The 21,518-nt window shown below is 41.9% G+C and overlaps 1 long non-coding RNA gene across 2 annotated transcripts in view; it reads left to right on the top strand.

The window, feature by feature from the left end:
- LOC119704253 overlaps nucleotides 1–20,712 on the top strand; it is a 29,977-nt gene extending 9,265 nt beyond the window's left edge. Inside the window, exons 1-3 of one of the 2 annotated variants that reach the window (XR_005257888.1) lie at nucleotides 18,993–19,160; nucleotides 19,299–19,439; nucleotides 19,586–20,712. This is a non-coding gene — a long non-coding RNA (uncharacterized LOC119704253). Of the gene's footprint in view, nucleotides 1–18,992; nucleotides 19,161–19,298; nucleotides 19,440–19,585 lie in introns of those variants that run through there. The other variant, XR_005257889.1, reaches the window with a different exon arrangement.
- Nucleotides 20,713–21,518: the final 806 nt, after the last annotated feature.

Genomic DNA, 21,518 nt, shown 5'->3' with positions numbered 1-21,518 from the left:
CATTCATGTTTGCTCCCCCTCACAATATCTCTATTCCCTTTCAGCTCTGCCATGCATGCAAAACCTTGGCATTCTGCTGACCTTCTCCAAGGCTCAGACTCGGGGTATGACAGGTCCCTTTTAGTGTCAGTGAGAACCAAGCCCAAGACCATAGCAAACCATCACTCCTCACCTTCAGCATCATCTTCCCCAGTCTATCATTCTGTACATTTGGGGTGTTTTCCTGGGAAGCAGCTATGGGAGCAGCTATATGTGTGTTCATCTGGCATCCCCCTCAGAGATGCAGAGAGGAGAAGGAGAGGTGCCTGCATGTGCCCAGCCTTTCCACACCTTCAATCACGTCTTTGTAAATTCACATTTCCTTCTCTAGAGGCTTGCTCCAATTTGTCATGCAGTGTGGCATGTTAAAAGCTAGGCCTTTAAAGCTGTATAAATTCAGTACAGCTACTTGGGGAGCTGAAATCATGATGGGACAATATTGTGGGGCTTGGACTTAGCAGTGGCTACAGCTGCGACACCTTGCTTGGTCCTGGGGCAGAAACGACTCTGCAGAAGGGGAAGAGGAAGAAAGGCGCAGAGGCAAGACAGAAAAAACATTTACAGTCCAAATGAAGAGACACTGGAAAGACTGAGATTGTTTTATCATGGAGGAAAAGTCAGCATGGGTAATACAATGGAAATATAAAAAACAATGAATTAATTAGATATGCTATTCCTATGTTCATGGCTAGGATGGTAAAATCTGAATGATTATTTGGTACTTGTGGCTTATTGTTATTAATTCCAGGCTCTTTTGTAGCAGTCTTTCTATAAGTAGGTCTCAAAATGCTTAATAAAAATGCATTTTTTTTGAGGCTAATGAACATTGGATATATGTTAGGCATATCATGAACTGTGTAGTAAAAATCAGTGACTCTGAAATGCCTGAAGAAAGGTACAATTTTCTGTGTCAACAATAAACAGCCTCATTATAGAGAGAAGAAATTTTTGTAAAGCACTTACTTAACAATATTCAGATTTCCCACTTGAGACATGATCAATTGCTGAAGTTTTAGAATATGCTAAGCCTTTACTTTCTGAAAATAATGTACCTTCCATCTGACATCTGAAAACAGTGATCATATTACAAAAATTTAGATCAGAGAATTTATGAAAGAAATTTATATTGTTTATAGAAAATTCCTATTGTGAAGAATGAGCAAACATATGGATAACATAAGAACAAGTTTGAACTTGAAACCTGAAACCAAATGTTGAACTGATCTAAAATGTTTATTTAGCTTAGGAAAAAAAATCTATGCCTGCATCTATAATTTCTAGTCTCCATGCACAACAGAAATATTCAAAATAACACAGGAAAGAAATGACAGCATTGATATTCCGATACAAACAGAACATGGACATAGCTCAAAAAATATGTGCTCTTCTGAAATATAATGTGATTCATCACTCAGTGCATGCTAATCTAAAGTGTACCTCTGCACGCTGCAGATATGATCCAAAGTAGAAGGGGAAAAAAAGCTGTATGGTAAGCAGCACAGTTTGCAACAACACTGGCAGATTTACTTTGTGAACCTTTGTAACAAATATATATTATTTAGCTTTTAAGTTCTTGCTATTATAGCTTTTTTTAATATACATTTTCCGTTTTGATTAGTTTATTTTACATACAACAGGAATGAACAGGAATCAAAAGAATGGTTTGCAGCTTTACTCCCAAAGAGAGACTGAAATGCTGAACTACTTTATAACCTCTGAATTTTAAACATTTTAAGCCCTTGCTCACCAAAGCTGATTGTCTTTGCATCAGGAGGCTCTTGGAAAACACACAGGGTTTTTACAGGAGCATGTGTGCATCAGGAAGTGGGTCACTTGGACAGCAGAATCTCTCACTGCACAGTGGGAGCACAGCACTGTTTTATGTGGCACATTTTACCTGCCACTGAGCAGCAAGGAATGCCTCTATGGTCTATGGAGACATCTCCAAAATGAACATGGAGTTGTATCTGTGGCCATTTGTGACATGGTCAGAAATAAAATGGCATCATACACATTGAGCTTGTATTAATCTGTTTGCTGACTTTCATGTGTGTATTGATAATTATCCATTTTATCAATTTGGTAATTAGCATTTACCTAGGCCAACCTTTTGACTACTTAGAATAAAGGAAATTCTAGTTCTGTACTTGAATGTAAGATTTTAATTGGTTGTCCTCAACTATTTTTATGTCTTCTCACAGAACAACATGGGGTCTGATTTTATCTTATTCACAGTGGCATTAATCAAGGCTGTGAATATTGAAGCCAATAGCATTATAACAGGATTAGACTGGGGAAGGTGAGATAAGAAGCAAGCCCTGTATTGTTCAGAGCTGTTTTTCTGACATAAATGAGTATTTAAAGAGCTACAGGAGCAAGAGTGAGCCCAAGCTTTTAGAAAGAGCTATGAATGGAGTGCAATAGTTACACAGCAAATATATCTGTAGAAGTATAGAGACAAAAGGGTTAAGTTCCCTTTTTGTAGTCATTACTAGAATGTCAAGTGTTACAGAAATTACCGTCCTGAGCTTGATTCTGATCTCCTGGTTATGAACTGGGAGAGCTGCCTGGCTGTGAACTTGCTGGAAGATTAGACTGAGGCTGTTTTCCTAAAATATGTAATTCGTCATAATCATGCTTCAAAACGCCACACCCATTCTTCTAAGTTGTTTGGGTTTTTTTTTTTTTAAGTTATCTGCCCACCTTAATGTTACTGGGTTTTCAGCATTTCAATCTGTAGAAAACAGTTTGTGGGTCACAGGGACAGTAATACTTTCCTGCATTTTATTACCATTTACAGAAAGAGGAATAAGAGGAGGCAACTCCTGGAGGCCTAGCCTGTGAGTGCTTATGCTTAATGAAGACAAACAAAGTATTCTTTTTTTTTCTGCATTAACATATTGTAGGAATGAAATACCCTGTACCATTCACTCCTGCACCCCACTGGCACTTTCTGACATTTCCCAAGATTGTTTTGCAGTCAGCAAGATGCCCTGTGAAGGCTGATGAAGCTCTTGCTCAGTTCTGTCTTAATGTGGAGCGCCTCTGCTCTGTGCCCAAGAGAAAGCAGAGGACAGGCCAGGTCTGTACACAGTTCTGGGCAAATACAGCTGGACTTAAGCAGCATTTGCCAACAATCCCCTTTGACACCACACAATTTAGCTGAAGGCCCCAACATTTCTATATGCTAAGCTGAACCATATTTTTGAATGATACAGCCTCATGTGGATGCTGAATGGCAAATCCTTATGTAGGCAAGGAGAGAAGCATTTTCCAGCTAAGTATAGTTGCTCATAGCTATGTATAGCACTCATTCTGTTGTACAAGCCTCGTTTGTTAAACAGTGTTTGGACTGTGCTTTTGGTAACAGAGATACTACAAGACCCTTGGTATATCACTGGGTGTTACAGCAGCAGTGGAAAGGAAAAAGACGAAAAGGACTACAGAGGCAAAATACCTTCTGGGTCTGAGCATGTGGAGAAGCCCTGGCACCAACCCCTCTGCTTACAGCTGCTAATACTAGTGGTTTTTATACCCCTGGTATTAAGTGGTAATATATAATATAATACCCACAGCTCTGAGCACACAGTCCTGTGAGCATCAACCGTGGTTTGCAGCTGGGCAGAAATATCTGTTTCAACACTTACGGTGAAAACCTCAGAGGGAAGTTTTTCCTGCAGACTGATCTGATGGTCTCCTCTGGCCCTGCCATGAAGGTGCAGCTGTTTCTGATGCAGGCCTGGGCTGTTGCCTTCCTGCACTTAGACAATTGAGCCTTTCCCATGTCAGCACCTTTTTATTTCAGCCTGTTTGATAGAGCTGTGGTACTTCTCACATGAATGTCCATTACCTGGGAAATTCAGACTCCCTGGGGAGGGAGCACAAATGGAAAAATGGGTGGATGTGTGTGAGAGAGAGGTTCACCCCTTTCATCTGGCCAGTTGAAGACAGTGATGTTCCCAAACTCACTCAGTAGTTAAAGGGATACTTAGGCAGCCTGTCAGTACTAGAAATGTGGATGTCATTTTCTCAGTGCTGTGAAATATTCCCATTTCCCTCAGGCTGCAGGGTGGAATCTCAATTGCCCCTGGGTTTAAAGGAGGCACTTTGTATTTGATGTTGGTTATTCTTCTGCTAATATTCTTTAGTTTTCATGAGTTTCTAGCTAATTTCTGATATGGAAAGCCACGTGTGTGTAGATGTGAATTTAAGAGAGTTAAAATTCAAATCTAAGTAATAAATGGGCAAAATCATGGAACATTAACATAAGTAGAATTAATATGGCTGTTTCTAAACTACTTCCTTCTTCATTAGCTCCTGGGAAGGAGCAGAGGTGTACAGTTTTAAAGCATGAGGAAGCACCATGCAGTTGGAGGGCAGGCAGTTGATCAGGCTGCAGCTCTGTGATATGGTTCCGTGTGAGCAGAGATCAACACCCATTACTCCAGCTTCCCAGATCAGTCCCCACTCTCCTGCATGCTCTCTAACCACTCCCTCAAAAATATTTTTTAAACTCCAGCCTGGAGTTTAAAAAACTGGAGACTCACAGGCTTCATGTGACCACAAAACAGGCAAGACCTATACACAGGCGCATATGCATAAAGAGCAATGAAATGATAACTGTTTCACTCTGTAATTTAGTGCTTATAATTTATAAGAGATTATTCATCTTGGTTTTGCTTTGACAGAAAAGCAGTGGATTTAAAAAAAAAATTAATATATTTTCCCAGTTCAGATGTTAAAGAAAAATCCTGTGCCTGTGGGGAGAGAAAGAGGAAAGAACAAGAAAGAAAGGAGGGGGGAAGGAAAAAACAGAAAGTGTGTCCAATGTGTGGATTTCAGGGGGATAACTCCAGCAGCCTCATTCTTCCCTCGTTCCCTTCTCCCTTCCTCACTCCCCCACCCCTTTGTGTGCTAAAGTTACAACCCAAGGACTTGGAGGCATTTCAAAGGAGCATCACTAATGAAGGCCACATGTGTTCTGCTCCTCTTGTTCAGTGCAGAACAAAGCCAAGCTGTAAGGGCCTTCTCTCTATGGGGCAAAAACCAGGTCTTACTCCTGTCCTCCGTTACCCACCCACAGTTTATGAATGAGGCTTTCTCAGGTAAGCACCACTTTGCATTAGAGCAGTTTCAGGAGGAAATCAATCCTCATTCCAATAGAACAGAAAGGCAGAGAGTGTGTGTCTGCTTCACCAAAACATCAGTGGCAACACCCAAACACCCACGCGCTGACACTGCTGCAGCCTTTGGCCTTCGTCCTTGCACAGCAGCAGCAGCAGCACCTTCATTGGACAATTTTTGCCTGTTAAATCCCTCCATAATTTTGCTCCCAAAACCTTTTGGCATCACGAGAAGCCAGCAGCAGTGGACAAGGATATGTTAGGACACAAAGGATCTGTCCAGAAGATATCTACCCACAAGCTGACAAACTCAGGAAGGATTGACCATAGTGCAAGATAAAAGCACCCACAGATAAAAGCCCAGCCATGGTGGCAGCCCTCATGGACATAAGCCTGCTGCTCTCTCTGACAGCTGAGCGCTCTGATGGAATAAATAAAGATGAAGAAAAGATAAAAAAAGCAAACAAAACTGAAACACTTCAAAGCCAGTGTGCAGTAGTGGTTGCTGCTAAAGCTGTACCTATTTTCTGACAGGAAACTCTTCCGCCACAACTGTCTTTCAGCGCCATTTCTGGTTACCAACAGTGGAGAGATTTGTTTCTATAACAAACATATGCCTGTGGATGAAACCACTATTATGAAAAATAAATGGAAAGCGGGAAGTGGATTCTATGAAAAAGTGACTGCAAAGGAAGAGAAGTGACCTCTCTGTGTTGGTTAGCAAGAAAAAAAAAATAGTGGAAGCATTTGAAGGATCATATGACTATATAAAATCACTTTTAAGTACAGGATTAAACCATAATATATATGGAAGATGACATAGTCTGAGGATGTTTGTTTGTTCATAAATGATCTAAGGTTAACTAAGCATTCCAGGGTTTTATGAAAGTACTTTTAAACAAATAAATATTACCCTGGAGTGTTTACAAGCTAAGCACTTCAAAATAATGCATGAGAACCTGAGAGAAAAACTGATTGAAATCTCATGATAAACTATTTTGTTTAATTGCCTAACCTAATGGCACCAAAGAAAAGTAGATACAATAAATAATGAAAAAATGTCAAATTTTAAATTTCTGATATATTCGATCACTCAAAGTGCAATTAGGTAATCAACATGGAGCTCCAAAAATGTTTCCATCCTGGAAGTTTCTTTTTAAAGTGGTATGTGGTCCTTTTTTTTGAATAATATCAAAATGGCTGAGGTTTCTTTTTGCAGTGTAAGGTGACATTATTTATGCAGACAGAGGAATTGCCACGGCCCTTGGGCAGTTGTTTGAAGCCTTGCCAGGCTGCAGTCTGTTCATCAAAAAGGCATCCTAAACATTTCTGCTGCTTCTGGATGTCTGGATGGCTCTTCTCACCACCGTTGGTTTGTTTTTTCTCTTTTTCCTTTTTTTTTTCCCCTGAGTATCTTGTCTGACTTCCAAACACATCGTGAGGTCCTTAGATCTAAACCAGCTGTGAATTCTTTCAGCACTGATAAAATTAGATTGTACTTCTGGGGAAAGGAGAATACAGTTCTGGAGTATGGTCATGAACAGAAGGCAATGGGGAGCTCTTCTGGAATCTTTCCCACCTGGCTAAAAAGGATCTTTTTAGATCTGTTCTAAAAGCCTCTTCACTCAGGAGTCCAGGACTGCTGCCACACTGCTGTCAGGGAAGGAGCAGTGGGCTCAGTCTCCTGGCTGGTTTTTCACTCTCGATCTCTGAGATTATGGGGTAGACTGATGCTGCTTTTCTGGTTTGCTCAGTGAGCAGAGCAAGGCACAAGGAGTCAGAATCAAAGTAATCCTGGTTGTCATTGACTGCCCCAAGTTCACTCATAGTAGCATGGTTGCCCTTATTTCTTCTGATTCCAAATGAACCTGATCTCTCATGTTTTTTCAATATTTAATATTTTTAGGGGTGACTGGCTTTCCAGAGAAGTTTGTCAGTGAGTAAATAAAAGAAAATATGTAAAGTTGAGAAAAAGAAATACTTTTAGCCCAAATTCCAAACTGCTTCTTTGAATATTCTTGTTGTGCAATAGATATAGCTTTCACTGCTAAGTTCCACCTCATTTTTAAGGTTGACCTAACTAGCCTATTTTCTGCAGTGAGCTGAGGCCATAGAAATGTGATTTCTGCGAGGCCAGCCCTAGGCACAGCTGTGCTGGCTGCCAAGAGCTGCTGACACCAATCCCATAAGCATTGTCCCAGCATGGGCTGCTGCCTCTGGCACAGCTCCTCTGGGCCGTTTTACACACTGGAATGAGCAAGACACAAACTGACTCCACAGTCTGCTGGATCTGTGTCAAAATTACCCTCTCTCTGAAGAGCTGTGTAGACCCTTGAGCAGCCATGCTTTGGGTGTTGGCAAAGTCCCTTCTGTTGCATGTCACAAGCATGGCTACGCACAGACACAGATGACACTGCAATGCACGTGTGTGAATGCATTTGCCACATCCACAGCAGATTCAAATGTATATGGCAGGAGGCAGGTTTGTTTGAAAAAAGCCATCTTTTAATGAAGGGGGGAGCTAATATTACAAACTACCAAGGCACATTTATTTTGCTACTGCAGTAGTGATGTGCAAGAGCTTGCGAAGTGATAAAGCATTTTACATCTTTAAGGACAAAGGTTGTTACAGCAGTATTGGCCGTGGAAGCACCCCAGTTGATTCAAACAGCAGTAACACTTTCTTTAAGTGAAGATGAACTTTGAAGTTTTGTTTTGTGACTCTTCAACCCATTTTTGTCAGAAATTCTATCTTGCTTCATAACAGTCACTAGCATTCCCCTATCTCTTTAAACCATGGTACTGACTCAGTCTGTTTGGAGACAGAAAGCTATTTTGACTTATAGGTTCAGTTCCTGTTGACTCAAAAGGGAGGAAGAAAATGCTGAAACTGAGAATGAAAACATTTTTTATTCCAGGAGTTACTAACAGACAAATGCCATTAAGGAACGTATGGCATTTGTCCACAAACTTTTAAAAATATTTTTTCATGTCTGAGGTTCAGTTCTGCATGTATTTTCTAGCAGATGCTTTCATGAAGACAAGTGAATCTGGATGTGCTCTTTGCTTCACCAATCACATGAGGCAGCTTTCTTCTTGCCTGGGATCTCAGAATGGAGCTAGAGCAAGGTTTATGTGTCATCCTATCCTCATCAAGGCATCTGCAGAATGTCTGTCAAAATGAGAACAAGCTCTCACTTCCTCAACCATTTGGCCAAATGGGGAATAATGCAGTTATGCTGGCAGGGATTTCTTTCTCCAGCAGACTGTGGTTTTTGCAGTTCACATTATGGTCTCAAAAATCTCTGTTGCAGATGTATGTAAAGATGATGCAAACTGAGAGGGGAAAAATGCTGCTCAGACAAGATAAGAAAACTGGTCACCATCACTGGTGACCAGTGTGGTTCAGATCAGGGCTGATGTCTGTAAAGCAGGAACCCCTCAGAGAAAGGCTGACCAGTGGATTGGATGCAAACCAAGACCTCTCTCCTCCCACCATCACACCATTTCAGCAGCTCAGTTCTGGAGACCTTTTAGCTGAGGGTCAAAGCATCATGGGGCTGAGAAGGGCTGTTTGGATCTCTCCTCTTGAGCCATCATATCTTTCTTGTTCCTGGCAGTGGAAATATTTAGTTCAGTTGGTTATAGCATGGTGCTGATAACACCAACATTGTGGGTTTGATGCCCATATAGGCCTCTCACTTAAGAGTTGGACTTGATGATCCTTGTGGGCTTGTTCCAACTCAGTGTATTCTGTGAGGACCTCATCCTTCTGCTGCAGGAGTCCTCCCTGTGCAGATTTTGGTCTCATCCATGTATGTATCAGAAATGCTTCAAAGTGTGACTGTTCCATTCCTACCTCCTCAGCAGAAAAACTGATCTCCAGGGAGATGGGAATTTCATATGTGATAATTTAGCTGTCTTCCACCAGCCTTTGGGCATTGATTATCAAGTATAGCAAGTGTTCTGTCCCATGTTAATGTACTCACTGCCTTTCTACCCTCCAGCACTGTTTGTTAAGGTATTTCAACTCCCTGTGCTGCGTGTCCATGAACAAGGAAAATGAGGGGTGTAGATTGAGCAAGGCTTTTTAAGCAACAGATCACATCCTGTGCTAAAAATGAACTTTCATGCTGTGAAAATGCATATTGAGGTGGTCATTTTAAAAAGGAACAGCTCTGTACATTTTTCATCCTGATTGCTGATGGCTGTGCTTGAAATCCTAAATCATCTGCTGCGGGGCAGAGAGGGAGACAATGGATGGATGGACAATCAAGCCAGCTCCTTGTCAAAATCGAGCATTTGCTGGAGGGCTTGCCAAGACCAGTCCTATGAAAAGTTCCACAAAGAGACCCTCCCCCCAGGCCCTCCCCCATAAGTAGGAGATTCTGTAATACCAATGGTGAGGAGAGATAGACCACAGGAGGTCAGGTCTGGGTGTGCACACAGCAGCAGCAGGGAGTCCTGCATGACTGAGGTGAGCCCTGGAAAAACAGCCACATTTCAAATGATCTTCAAGGCCCCCTCTTAGCAAGTATAAGAAATTACATAAAGGCACAGGATCTGATCTGGGGGTTTCTTTAGCACCTGCTTATTTAAAAATCAGACATGTCCTTAATCTGAATTCAAATGAAGCCAGCTATTAATGTTTCTGTTATCCTCAATAGAAAATATTATTTTTAATTATTTTGCAGCAAAGTGACCTTTGCAAAGAATATAGGGTCATAACACAACCTTGACACGAAAATGTGAAGAGCACAGCATTTTTAATTAGTAAATAGTAAGTAATTAGTAAGGTATTCTTTCCCTGCATGGCTATAGGTGTAAAATGAAGGTGCACTAATTTCAGCGGTCACAAGATAATTTTAAAAGTTTTTCTTGCCGTCTTTTTGTCCAGTTCTCAGACTTGTTTTGAGAAAAAAACAAATAGATGCTGCAGTATCTGAGTCTGTATAGAGGAGTTTGGATTGCTTGACTGTAAATTTAGCTTAGTAATGTGAACAGAAGGCAGCTCTAAATCTCTTGCAAAACTTACATTTAGGTGTCACACCACCATAATTGCTAATTTGAATTGTATGATTCACTTTAAAATTGCTGGATCCTAAAGGTTACTTGTTGAAACTTTTAAAGCTTGTTTACTTTACTTTTCTAAATGCAATAACTTAATCTATAAACTGTGTAAATACAAATATTCCCATCCCAACACAGAATATAACCTAGACTGAACTCTATGAGTTTAAATGGAAAATGGGGTGTTGTCTTCAAATACCCCTTTCTGGGTCAGCAGTGGTGAAGGGGATTATGTTCCTCATTATAACAGGCTCCATCACAGCTGAAATCTAACTCTGATTTAGATATAATAGCCATTGAAAATCAGGTTAACTTTCAAGCTTCCCACTCCTTCCTGAGTCTACATATTACTCTGTGGTGTTTGAGTCAAACTGCTCTTTCCTTCCCATCCCTTTTCTCCACAGCCAAAATCCTGCAAGGCCGAATTTGCACCCATGTAACAGCTAGGAGCCTCTTGTAATGAGTGACTGGGGCTGAGGATCTGATAACCCTCATGGCTATAGAATAGAGCAAGACATATTTTAGCCATTATAATGAGATAAGAAGCATTAAGTCTGATCCAGCACAAGATTTGGATGGGCTGAGAAGGGGCCTTTTGGCCACAGAGCTTGTATTCTGATGTAGAAAGAGCTGAACAATTACCACACAGTAAAACCTCCTTGGAGAAATGTTCACATTGCAAAACCCTAATAAAAGGGCAAGAAACAAGCATAAAACAGAATAATCTGCTCTGAAAACCCTGTACATCTGAAGCAAATAAAAACTCATTTCCAAGCTGTGACTGTAGAGGTACATGTAAAGAGATGTGCATTTTAGATCTATGCTCTATGCTTGTGTGTTTCCTTTGGGACATGGCAAAAGAATGATGACTCTTCATATCCTCTGCACTTTGGTTTGCTAGGCTAATTACTAGGAACTACATGAATGTTCAATGGATTTGCCATAAATAATTTATCCAACATATTGAAATCTAGTTTTATATTCACTTAGTGCATTATATCTGTAAACAAATGAAGGACTTAACAACTGTGCACATATCTTTGAAGCTGTATGTAGGTTTGGACCCCAACCCTGAATCTCAAGACCCTCCCAAGAGGCCAGTAACTGCTGAGCTAGGAGCTGAACTGCGTGCTGACAGCTCTGATCCCCCTACCCCTGGGTGTTAGGGGCCACTTAAGCCTTCTCTAAGCCTCTGAAGCAGCTCAACCTGGCCTGAGGCAAGAGTTAGCAGAGCTTTGAGTTAGCAACCACTCTATGTGGTTGCTTTGTCCAGGCTGGGTGAGTCAATTGGCTTTGAAGTACAGAACAGTGTAAAGGACCCTTTCTGCAGGCCCAGGTTTTTTCCACTCATGAGGAAACATGCCCAGCATGAGCATCCTCCTCATTGGACTGGCTGGGGACAGACAGGGTCTTTGATCTTATAAGGAGCCAAATATGACTGCATTAAAATCTAAATCCAAGATCAGCTGTTGATTTGAAATGCAGACTTGACAATCTCTGCTCCAGTCTGCATCTAGACAGCATTTAATAGACTCATTGCCCTCATTTGCATTTTCTAAACAGATGCTTTAGGTACAGGCTTCATGATGGCCTTTCAAAGCAGAAACAAAACCTTATGAAATCCTGATTTGTCACTGGAAAAAGCCAAAAGCTGGGTGAAAGCCAAGCCTGTGGGAAGCTCATTTGATGAAGGAGAGTAGAAGGGTGATGACTTCAGAGGAAATTTCTCTGTTTCAGCAGTACACAAAGCTTGGCCACCCTTTGCCATGGACACTGGCATCTGCACTTCACTCCTCCCTGCTGGGGTCATTAGGACACTGTGAGTGATTTGGAGCTGGGCAAGTATTGATCTTAGCTCTGATTAGCTGGAGTTGTCTTCACAACACTGCCAGGCATTCACAGAGGTTTCCTGTGCAGTGCTCATGGCTACATGCTGTCCTCATGTGTTGCCCCAGTGCTGCTGCAGAAGCAAGAGCTGTTGCGTAGAGAAACGTTTTCAGAATAACAGCAATGGAGGTGGACAGACTCTCTTTGTACAAAAAAGTGATAGATTTGATAATCAAAAGCGATATTCAAAAAGTTGCTTAGTGCAACTAAGCTCGATGCCAGAAAAAAAAATATTGCTTGGCTCTAGGGAAGGTCTGATGTGCAATGAACTGGCAGATGCTCTGCCTCCAGGAATCGGTCTGTGATTCGGGCAACAAGTGGAAAAGTTGCCCTTTGAGCATGCAGGCTGACTTTATTGCTGAGTCAAAAGAAATGTCACCTCTTTCAGATCTGGCCTCCTTCCTGTCCCAGAGTTGTGTGTGGTCAGGTCAGGAGGAAGCAGAATCAGTGCTGCTTTCATGGCTGCTGCCAGGGGAGGGAAGATGAGTGGGGCTGAAAGCAGCAGGGCAGACGCCAGCCTGCCTCAGCTCATGAACCTCTTCCTCTGGGATTTTTACAGTGTATGGGAGTGGGAACCCTTGTGTAGTTTTTGGGCCCTAAAACATCTCTTTCTGGCAAGGAAGCAAAGGAAGGCCGTCTAAGGCAGGTTGACTTCTTTCCATAGATATTGCATTGGTTCAAAGGTGATCTAGGATGTAGCATTTAACTGATGTATGTGGCCTGTGCTTTTGAATTGGAATTAAGACCTTATTTTAGATCTGATTTACAGTGTGACAAAAATAAATAAAACAGAAAAAAACAAATCAGAGGCAATTTCTCTCACCATCTCAATTTTCTTGATGCAGGTTACACCATACTAATGCTGGTCCTGTCACTCTGGAGAGTGGGCAGAAAGCTGTCTGCCTGAATGGGGCAGCCATCAACATTCCTGCAGACCTTGGGATGAGGGTGGGGTTTGATCAGCCAAGGGAGAAAAATGTCAACATCTGTCTGTCACTGCACGGCCAATGGCCAATTATAATTTCTTTCCTGCCTCCCTAAGCTGCAGTCAGACAAAGACTCCGAGCTCCCAGCTTTGTTGCCCGTGCCATTTCCCACCACTGCTCCACCTCTGATATGCTAATGGCAAAACTGAACTGTTTTGTGTGGCTGAAAAGGATCTTTGGGCACATTCACTGGGTCAACAATCCCAACTGCTGTGCTGGGGCTCAGCCTGCTGTGCCAGAACCCAGTGCCAGGGGGCTTCCCTCCCCTCTGCTTCTCCTTTAAAAAAAAAACAAACCACAAAGTAGTGGAATTAATCATCTGGCTGTCTTGGTGCTCAGAAACTTAGCTGAACAAATTACAACACAATAATATGATATACTCTCCTCAAATACTTTCTGGATGACAAGTGACAAGCCAGGCCGTTCTTTCCAGCTTGAATTGCTGTCTCAGTAGATGCAGCCTAGGAGCTGAGAGAGGGCCATCTCCTCTGAGCTTCAGAGCACCACAGAGCAGTGAGGTGGTTACAGAAATACTGCTCTATTTATACAGTTGGCTTTACATGCGTTAGAGCAACAGTAACACTGACAAACAGCCTTTTGTTTGGAAAAGAAACCCTGTCATACATGCAACGCCAGACACAGAAAGCAAACTTGATGACCTAATCCTATCTATTGTGTGGCAATACTAATGCACTTAAGTAGTAAGCAGACGAATAATTACCGAGTTTATTGGGTGATGAGTTTCCCATTCACTGATGTTATGGAAGTGCCAGGGGAAATAGGCTGTAGCATCAGAGACAAGGTGCTTGGAAGTCTGTGATGAATTGATCTTGAAGTATTTATAGTTTAGAATTAGTCACCTGAACTAAGTGTGAATGCTGTGAATGATGTGACAGTTCTTTTGCTGATGCTGTAGTAATACCATCATCGCTTTATAAAAAACACTAGTGAGGTGGCAGCTTCTTAGTAAAATTTGAAGTACTTTTACAAGCGAGCTAGTGTCTATAAGCATAGTATTTATACCATCATTATTCAAAACAGCTATGACATGTACAAGTGTGTCAGTTTTGACTGCAAGCACCCTGTGAAAATTGTTGGACATAAGGCCCAATGGCATGAGATAAAAGCTAAAGAAATTTAAAAGCTGAATAAACAAAGCAATCTAACGGTCTGATGGCTTCCAGTTGACCCTGAGCAGAGACCTGGATAAAGTTGGATAAATACTCCAGGCAAGAAAAAGGTGAGAGTTGTAAGTATTGTTTATGAGACTACAATTTAATATAGTTTGCACAGTAAATAGTCCTGTAATAAAAGCTGACCTTTGCACAACTTGCAGGATCTCCTCTTCTTAAAACATGCTTCCAAGCAGTGAGAGAAAGATCTGGTGGACACAGAACTAGCTCATAGTGAAGCCTCACACTTAATTATTCCCACACAGGAGAATTATCAAAATGAACATTTTCTTCTCATTTTTAAAGGTGTTCATCTTTGTCAGCTTTCCCTGTCATGGTTGTGCTGGAAGGTGCTTAGGCATCATCACTTATGCCATGGTCTTGCAGCTCTTTCTTGCGTGTTTACACTGGCTTCCCACCACTGTCCATCCCCTGCAGGGGGTTTACCCAGACCCTGGGAAGTTCTGCTGGCGATGCCTTCTGCTGCTTTCCAGGGAAGGACTTTTATGAAAAGCATGCACAGCATGAAGGAGGAAGCAGATGCAGACTTGCTCTGCACACTGCTCTCCAGTTCCTGGCATATGGTAGGTGGTTTAAAAAAATGGGTCTGAATGGTGTGAAAATCTATTCATCCTGTATCACAGAGAATAAATTATTCTTTCTGGTCATATGCTGCATGTTGTCCTGGCTGTGCCTGCCTGTGCTGTTATGAAGGAATGCTTCAGACCCACAGGCTGCACAGATCAGAACAACCCTTTGTGCTGAGTTTCTGCATCACAGACACCAAAGATTTTCATTTAAGTACTTTTTGTCTGACTGTGCTTGTACCTTTAGTGAAAGAAACCTGAGCCTGATTTATGATTATAAAAGGATAGAAAATCCAGTATGATTGCAAGTATGCTGCTCCAGTAGCATGTTGCCACTTGTGTTGGAAAACTTTCTGGTCTAAAATTTTCTGTCTCCAGACTATCTGCTGGCTTTTGCTACAGTGGAACGTGGGTCCACAGTCTATGCTGTTTCTCTGTCCAGGAGCTTCTTTCCTGGTTCCCAGGACCAGGAAGCAGCTGCCCATGTTCAGGTGTGTGGAGTGGCCCAGTGTCCTTCTGGGCATGCATGAGGTCCCATGAAGCAGTCAGTGCTTGGGAAAGTGGGCTCCACCCACCTTAGTCCTCTTCCATTCCCTGTAAGTGTGCCCCTGCTCAAATCAACTATCTACAAAGTCTTTCTTTGATAAAATAAATAGGCTGAGTTTAACTTAATCTATCTGGCACAGTTTCAGGAATCATTTTTGAATGAAACTTCCCTGAAATGTCTTTAATTTGCCAACAGCCTTTTTAAAGTCCAGGCATTGGATTAGGATATACACTGTATATTTGTAATGAAGAAAGGTGGAAAACCACTTTCAAATTAAGCTAAATTAGGCTCAACTTTGCTATTTAATTTTCAATACTTTTGTTGGGTTGTTTGACTTCTCCTGTTGCCTAAAACTGAGGAGTTTTTTTAGCATTGACAAGTCCATATTCTCTGCCTATTTCCCAAGGATTCAGGCATAGTCCTCACACACCAAAACATGTAACTAAGGTAAGCAGTTAATCACATAATGAACTTGCCTTCTGATACATTCAAATAACAGTTGTTTCTTTAAAATATTATAAATACTATAAACATTTCTCTTTACTGAATGGTACCAGTGGACAAACAGATGTGGACAAAAGCAGCACTCTCTACTACAGATTATTATTACAATAGTTTCAGGCCTACAACCTTTCTTAGCTTTTGCTTCCCTCCTCCCTAAAAAAAAAAAAAAATGGAGTGGAGGAATGGAATGGAATGGAATGGAATGGAATGGAATGGAATGGAATGGAATGGAATGGAGTGTGTGTATTTTTGCATGTGTGTGTATGTAGAACTCTGCATGATGTTGTGATTTCTGTGAGTCTGGCTTCCCCAGCTGGAACACAGCCCATCCTTTTAGTTAGACCTTGTCCTTCTCAAAAAAGGCATCCCAATCTTTCACTTCCAGGCAGATTCTCTCAGCCACATCACCTGCACATCCACTCTGTTCATCCTTTAGGTCTGAATAGATTCTGCATGTGATGTCCTCCTTTTGGGAGCTGGAAAAAACCATACTCCTCAGATTGGTTCCTGAAAAAGTGGGGATTTACTTACAATGGGAAGGAGCAGCCTGGGGGAAAAGGGGCAGACTGGTCATCAGGCTTCTCCAACAGCATCACCCAACAGGGAGATCCTGTTCCCAGTTTTGTCCCACACTTAACAGTACCTGGCTGCTGTTTTCCCCTCCCCATCATTCACACTGCAGATAGAGCTACCTTCCAAACAAAACAGAACCTGTACTTACAAGAACTGAAAACAGAAGCTGATCTATATCATATACTTCCAGAGCCTGGCTTTTAGAAAGAGAAACCAAACCACCTCACATGAATCAGACACTGGGAGAGTTACACCCTGGGACAGGTGTAAGGCTGTACCTGTAGCTGATATGTGTGGTACACCCTCACAGACACTGGAGAGTGATGTCTCTGATGGTCAGCTCTGTGCTGCTCACATGTCTGTGCTGATGCAAGCAGAGAGAGCGAGTGCAAAGTCTTTCCTCCCAGGCATATTTTACACTGCTTTGTACACCTCTGTCTGCCTACACTTCACAGTGGGGAATAAGAGCTACCTGAACAAATCTGGACTGTTTTCTTATCAGCCAGACACTGATGTGTGGTGAGCCTTTCTCCCTTAGCTTCCTTTAGCTCTTCTGCCAAGGTGAGTTGGGACTGCAGAGACCCTCTGGTGGTTCTGGCCTGTCAGCAGGAACATGGACCAATCTGTGCTGCATAGCAGTCAGTCCTGCAGCATCTCTGTGAGGAGTCATGGGCAAACATTCCTGTGGGACTTCCCTGCCCTGACAAACCCACCTGCACACACAGCTCCCACAGCTTCCTCTCCCAGATGGGGGAAAACCTTGTAAAACCAGGTGTGTTTCTGCCCCTTTGTGTGTGTACTCCAAGGAACAGCTCTGATAGCAGTCTGCTTTGTTGTACTAGAAAGTGGAGCAGATCCATTGCAGTTTGTGAATCTGCTTGCCTTTTTTTTTTTTTTTTTTAAATTAGCCATTGGGGTGAGGGACAAAATCTTGGGCTGATGAAGTCCTATTGAAGTTCAGACTGGTAGGAGGGAAGTGGGCAAGGCATAGAAATGAGCAGTAGAGCAGAGAGGAATGAGCCAGTGAACTGAACCTCTCCTCCCAACCTTTAAAAATATCCCTAACAATGTTAGTCTTGCAGGAGGCCTGTGCTGACAAAGACCAAACCTGTAGGAAGAGGAAACTGTTGCCTGTTGTGCAGAGAGTGCTGAGCCCTGGCTACACACAAAATAGCCTTGTTCATAGCTGAAAAGGCAATTGTTTTTCAGTAGCTGCTATTTTTGTGCTCATACAACAGTCAGAGATAGATATGATGTGTAAAAGGACTGCACCCTCTATTTTATTTGCCATTGCAGTAGCTCTAACTACTTGTGCTGGTTTCAGCTGGGGTAATTTCTTTCACAGGGGCTGGTATGGGGTAATGTTCTGGATATGTGCTGAACACAGGCTTGATAATATAGAGGGGTTTTTGTTATTAAGCCCTGAGCAGGGCTTACACAGAGCCAAGGCCTTTTCTGCTTTTCCTGCTGCCATGCTGGTGAGGATCTTGGTGATGCATGGGAGACTGGGAGGAGAAACAGATGGGACAAGTGATCCCAACTGACCAAAGGAACATTCCAGACCATCTGACATTATGCTCAGGATGTAAAGTGGGAAGAAGAAGGAGAAAAGGGGGAATGTTTGGAGTGAGGGTGTTTCTCTTCCCAAGTAACCATTAAGTGTGATGGGACCCTGCTCTCCTGGAGATGGCTGAACACCTGCGTACCCATAAGAAGCAGTGAATTAATCCCCTGTTTTATTTTACTTATGGGTGTGTCTTTTCCTGTTAAGCTGCATTTATCTCAACCCACAAGTCTCCTATCTTTTACCCTTCTGATTCTCCCCAGGATCTCCCTGGGGTTGCCATAAGCAAGCAGCTGCCTGGGCTTTGGCTGCTGTCTGGGGCTAAACTTTGACATTACTATAGGATCACAGAAAAATCCAAACATTTGTTCTTCCTCTTCATAAGTTTAGAATAATAATAGGTGGGGAGCAGCATTCATACAAATATGTATGTATGCAAATGTGAACACACATGTGTTCTTACAATTTTTTTCCATCAAATACATCACAAATGTAGCCCAAATATGGAGCAGCTGAAATAAAATAAAAGGTCTATTGCATAAAATCACATATGAGATGCTGAAGTCAGTCACATTGAACCAGTAATAAGCTGAAAGCAAAAGAACAAATAAGTATATATTCTCCTCTCCTTTTTTCTCCTACTTAATATAGACTGCAATTGTATCTAAACTGGCAAACCTACTCTTGAAAATTGAAGCAGGAGAATACTTTTGACTGTGGTGTGAAATAAGGCATAGCACTTCAAAAGGAGGATGTGTAATGATTTCAGAAATCTGCTTTCCTTTTTGTACATCATACATAATACCAGGCTTTAGTCCAATTTCCATTTTAGTGAATATTGGGGAGGTGAGAGGAAGTGTTTATTTTAGCAACTGAGCAATTCAAAATATTTTTTTTCAAATGCAGAGGCTCTGAGAAGGCTCCACAGCCAGAAATTCAGTGTCAGCCAGACACCTGACAGAACTGGGAATCTGCGTGGTGTGCCTGAGAGCCCTGGCAGGGTTTGTCTGTGGGCACAGGACAGTCAGAGCTGTGCAGAGAAAGTCTTTGCCTCACATCTTTTGCAAGCTGGTGAATCTGAACTGGTTGAGAAGGTCCAGGAAATCAGGTGACTAGAACAAAAGTCTTCTTGCAGGGAGTAATTCTTTGTTTTTTTGTACAATAGCTTTCTACCATATATAGCAACATGTAATTCATTCTAGACCAAGTGAAAGCCTTTAAGGATCTCTTTATTATTACTTCACAGGTTTTGGACTGGACCTGATGGTTTAGTGACCTCAACTCAACATGAAAAATCTAAACTGTGGCTTTTCAGGATATACTTGTACTGGAGCAACAAACATTTTGGTTTTGTTCAGGAATGGCATAGGGCCTTCAGATGCTGAAGGTAAGAAGTCCTTCTCTTCAAACAGAGGCAGGTAGACCAGGGCCTGAACTGGGAAGAGTATGTTTGGGTCTCTCATGTGTAGGAGATATTGCAATACCTGTTTAGGAAAGAGTCCCTGCCAGCTGCCTGCTCTGCCTCTTTTTCAGAGATCATCACTGTCCTGGAATCAGTGAAAGGAAATCTTCTCCCACAGCATCCTGGGTCTAAGTTCAAATCACTGATGAAGCTCCTGCAGTATAATACTGGGCTTTGCCTGAGGCACTGTGTGTGTGCACCTCTGCCAGCCCTGCAAGGGGACAGCCAGATGGGTAAAGGGTGGTGAATCACCAGAAGGTTGAGGATCAAGAGGTGCTGTTCATCCCAGACATGGTACCTGTGAGGAATCTACCTTGTCCTCAAGGTAGCTCCAGTTTCTCATGGTATCTGCTTTGATTTCTTATTGTTATTGCAAAAAGCAAGGAATCAACTTTACGTCTACTCTTCCTGTTCTCTTGCTTTCATGCCTGGGGCTCTTCTAGCAGTAACTCCCTGTGTGCAGTTTCCAGCATTCAAAGAATAAATTGCACTCCTGCACATGATGTGAAATTTCTCTCTCAAGCACCTTTTTGCTATGCTTCTTCCTAAAATTTTCACTTGCTAGAATAGCAGATGGCCTGGGTACATAAATTTTATTATACAAAACAGAAGAGGGACTGTAGCAGCTGAGGTCATGCAGGACTCATGCTTCTGTAAATGGCCCAGTGATGTCTTTAAAATAGGAAGAGAAAAGGTCTGGCTTGTACTGAGAAAGCTGAGACAGTCGCCAGGTTTAGGTGTAACTTGCACCATGAGGTGTAGCATACAGTGATCTTACGTGACCATGTTTTATGCCTGCTCTGATTCTTCTCTGTTAATAATGGAAGAAGGAGCTGCCAGAGGAGAAAGGACAACTTGTACTTTTATCTCAGCTCTATTGGCAATTTCTTTGTGTGTAACTCTGCTTTCTTTTCTCTTTTCAAGTCCTTTTTCTTTTCTACTGGGTTGTTTTTGATATATAAGAAAAGAAAATGTATACGTTCTCTTCCCCATTATGAGCACCCCAGTTGCCATCTCTGTGTTTGTGTGCACCAATGTGAGTGTTGTGTTGTGTTCAAGGACTGTTAAATGTCACATAACTGAACCAGAGCATTTCAGTCACGTGACACTGAAGAGCTCCACTCATGCTTAGCACGTGCCTTTCCTGAGCTCAAACCAGATGTTTCCCTTGACAGATCCCCCCTCTGGATTGCTGAAAATAAAGTTGTGTAAAATTGTGTGTGCTTTTTTTCCTTCTTTATTTGGTTTTTTTCTTTGTTTGTTTGTCTGATTGGTTTTGTTTTTTTAATTTTGTTTCTATTAAAAAGCTTCAGGTTAATAAGTACTTTTACAAACTGAATGGGAGACATGAAAGACAGCAAATAGAAGTTTCTGAGTTATTGATCTATTTCCTCTCCAAAATAAATTATGGTAAATAGCTATTCTTAGGGCCGTGGCTTTAATGAGAAACACTGCTGTGGCTGCATTTCCCTTTTCTGTAATGCAGAGGCCCTGCAGCTGATTTGCTCTTAGGACTGGGAATGTCATCCTTTCTCATGACTGCAATATTCTTGATGCTCAGCATCTTTCTTGCAATGCCATTTAGACTGACATGAGGATAATAAAAATATCATATGCCTTGGCTTATCTAGTTGCATGTCAGACTGATTTTGAGCATGCTCATACAGACAGAAATGACTCTCACTAAACAATTACCTAGTGCTGTTCTGATAAACTGCTGCTGGGTGACTGAGATGGTCACTAAAGGAAACCTTGTTTTTAAAACATTGACAGGAAATCTAATTGCGAGACTGAATTGTCATCTGTTTCCAGTGTTACAATACTATTTACACAGAGAGGGATACTTAGGCTTGAGCGAGCATGCTGTACTGGAGCAGGGAAAAAAAAAGTGAAAATATTTGCATGCCTGGGGAAAAAGACATTTTCCAACAGAAGAACTTAGTCCTGCATCTGTGGCACATATTTCACTTTGCCTTAAATAGAAACAGATACTGTTTTGAATTA

Source organism: Motacilla alba, chromosome 1, assembly GCF_015832195.1.
Source record: "Motacilla alba alba isolate MOTALB_02 chromosome 1, Motacilla_alba_V1.0_pri, whole genome shotgun sequence".
In the NCBI taxonomy this organism is placed as follows: Eukaryota; Metazoa; Chordata; class Aves; order Passeriformes; family Motacillidae; genus Motacilla; species Motacilla alba.
This window is presented reverse-complemented; position numbering and strand designations above follow the sequence as displayed.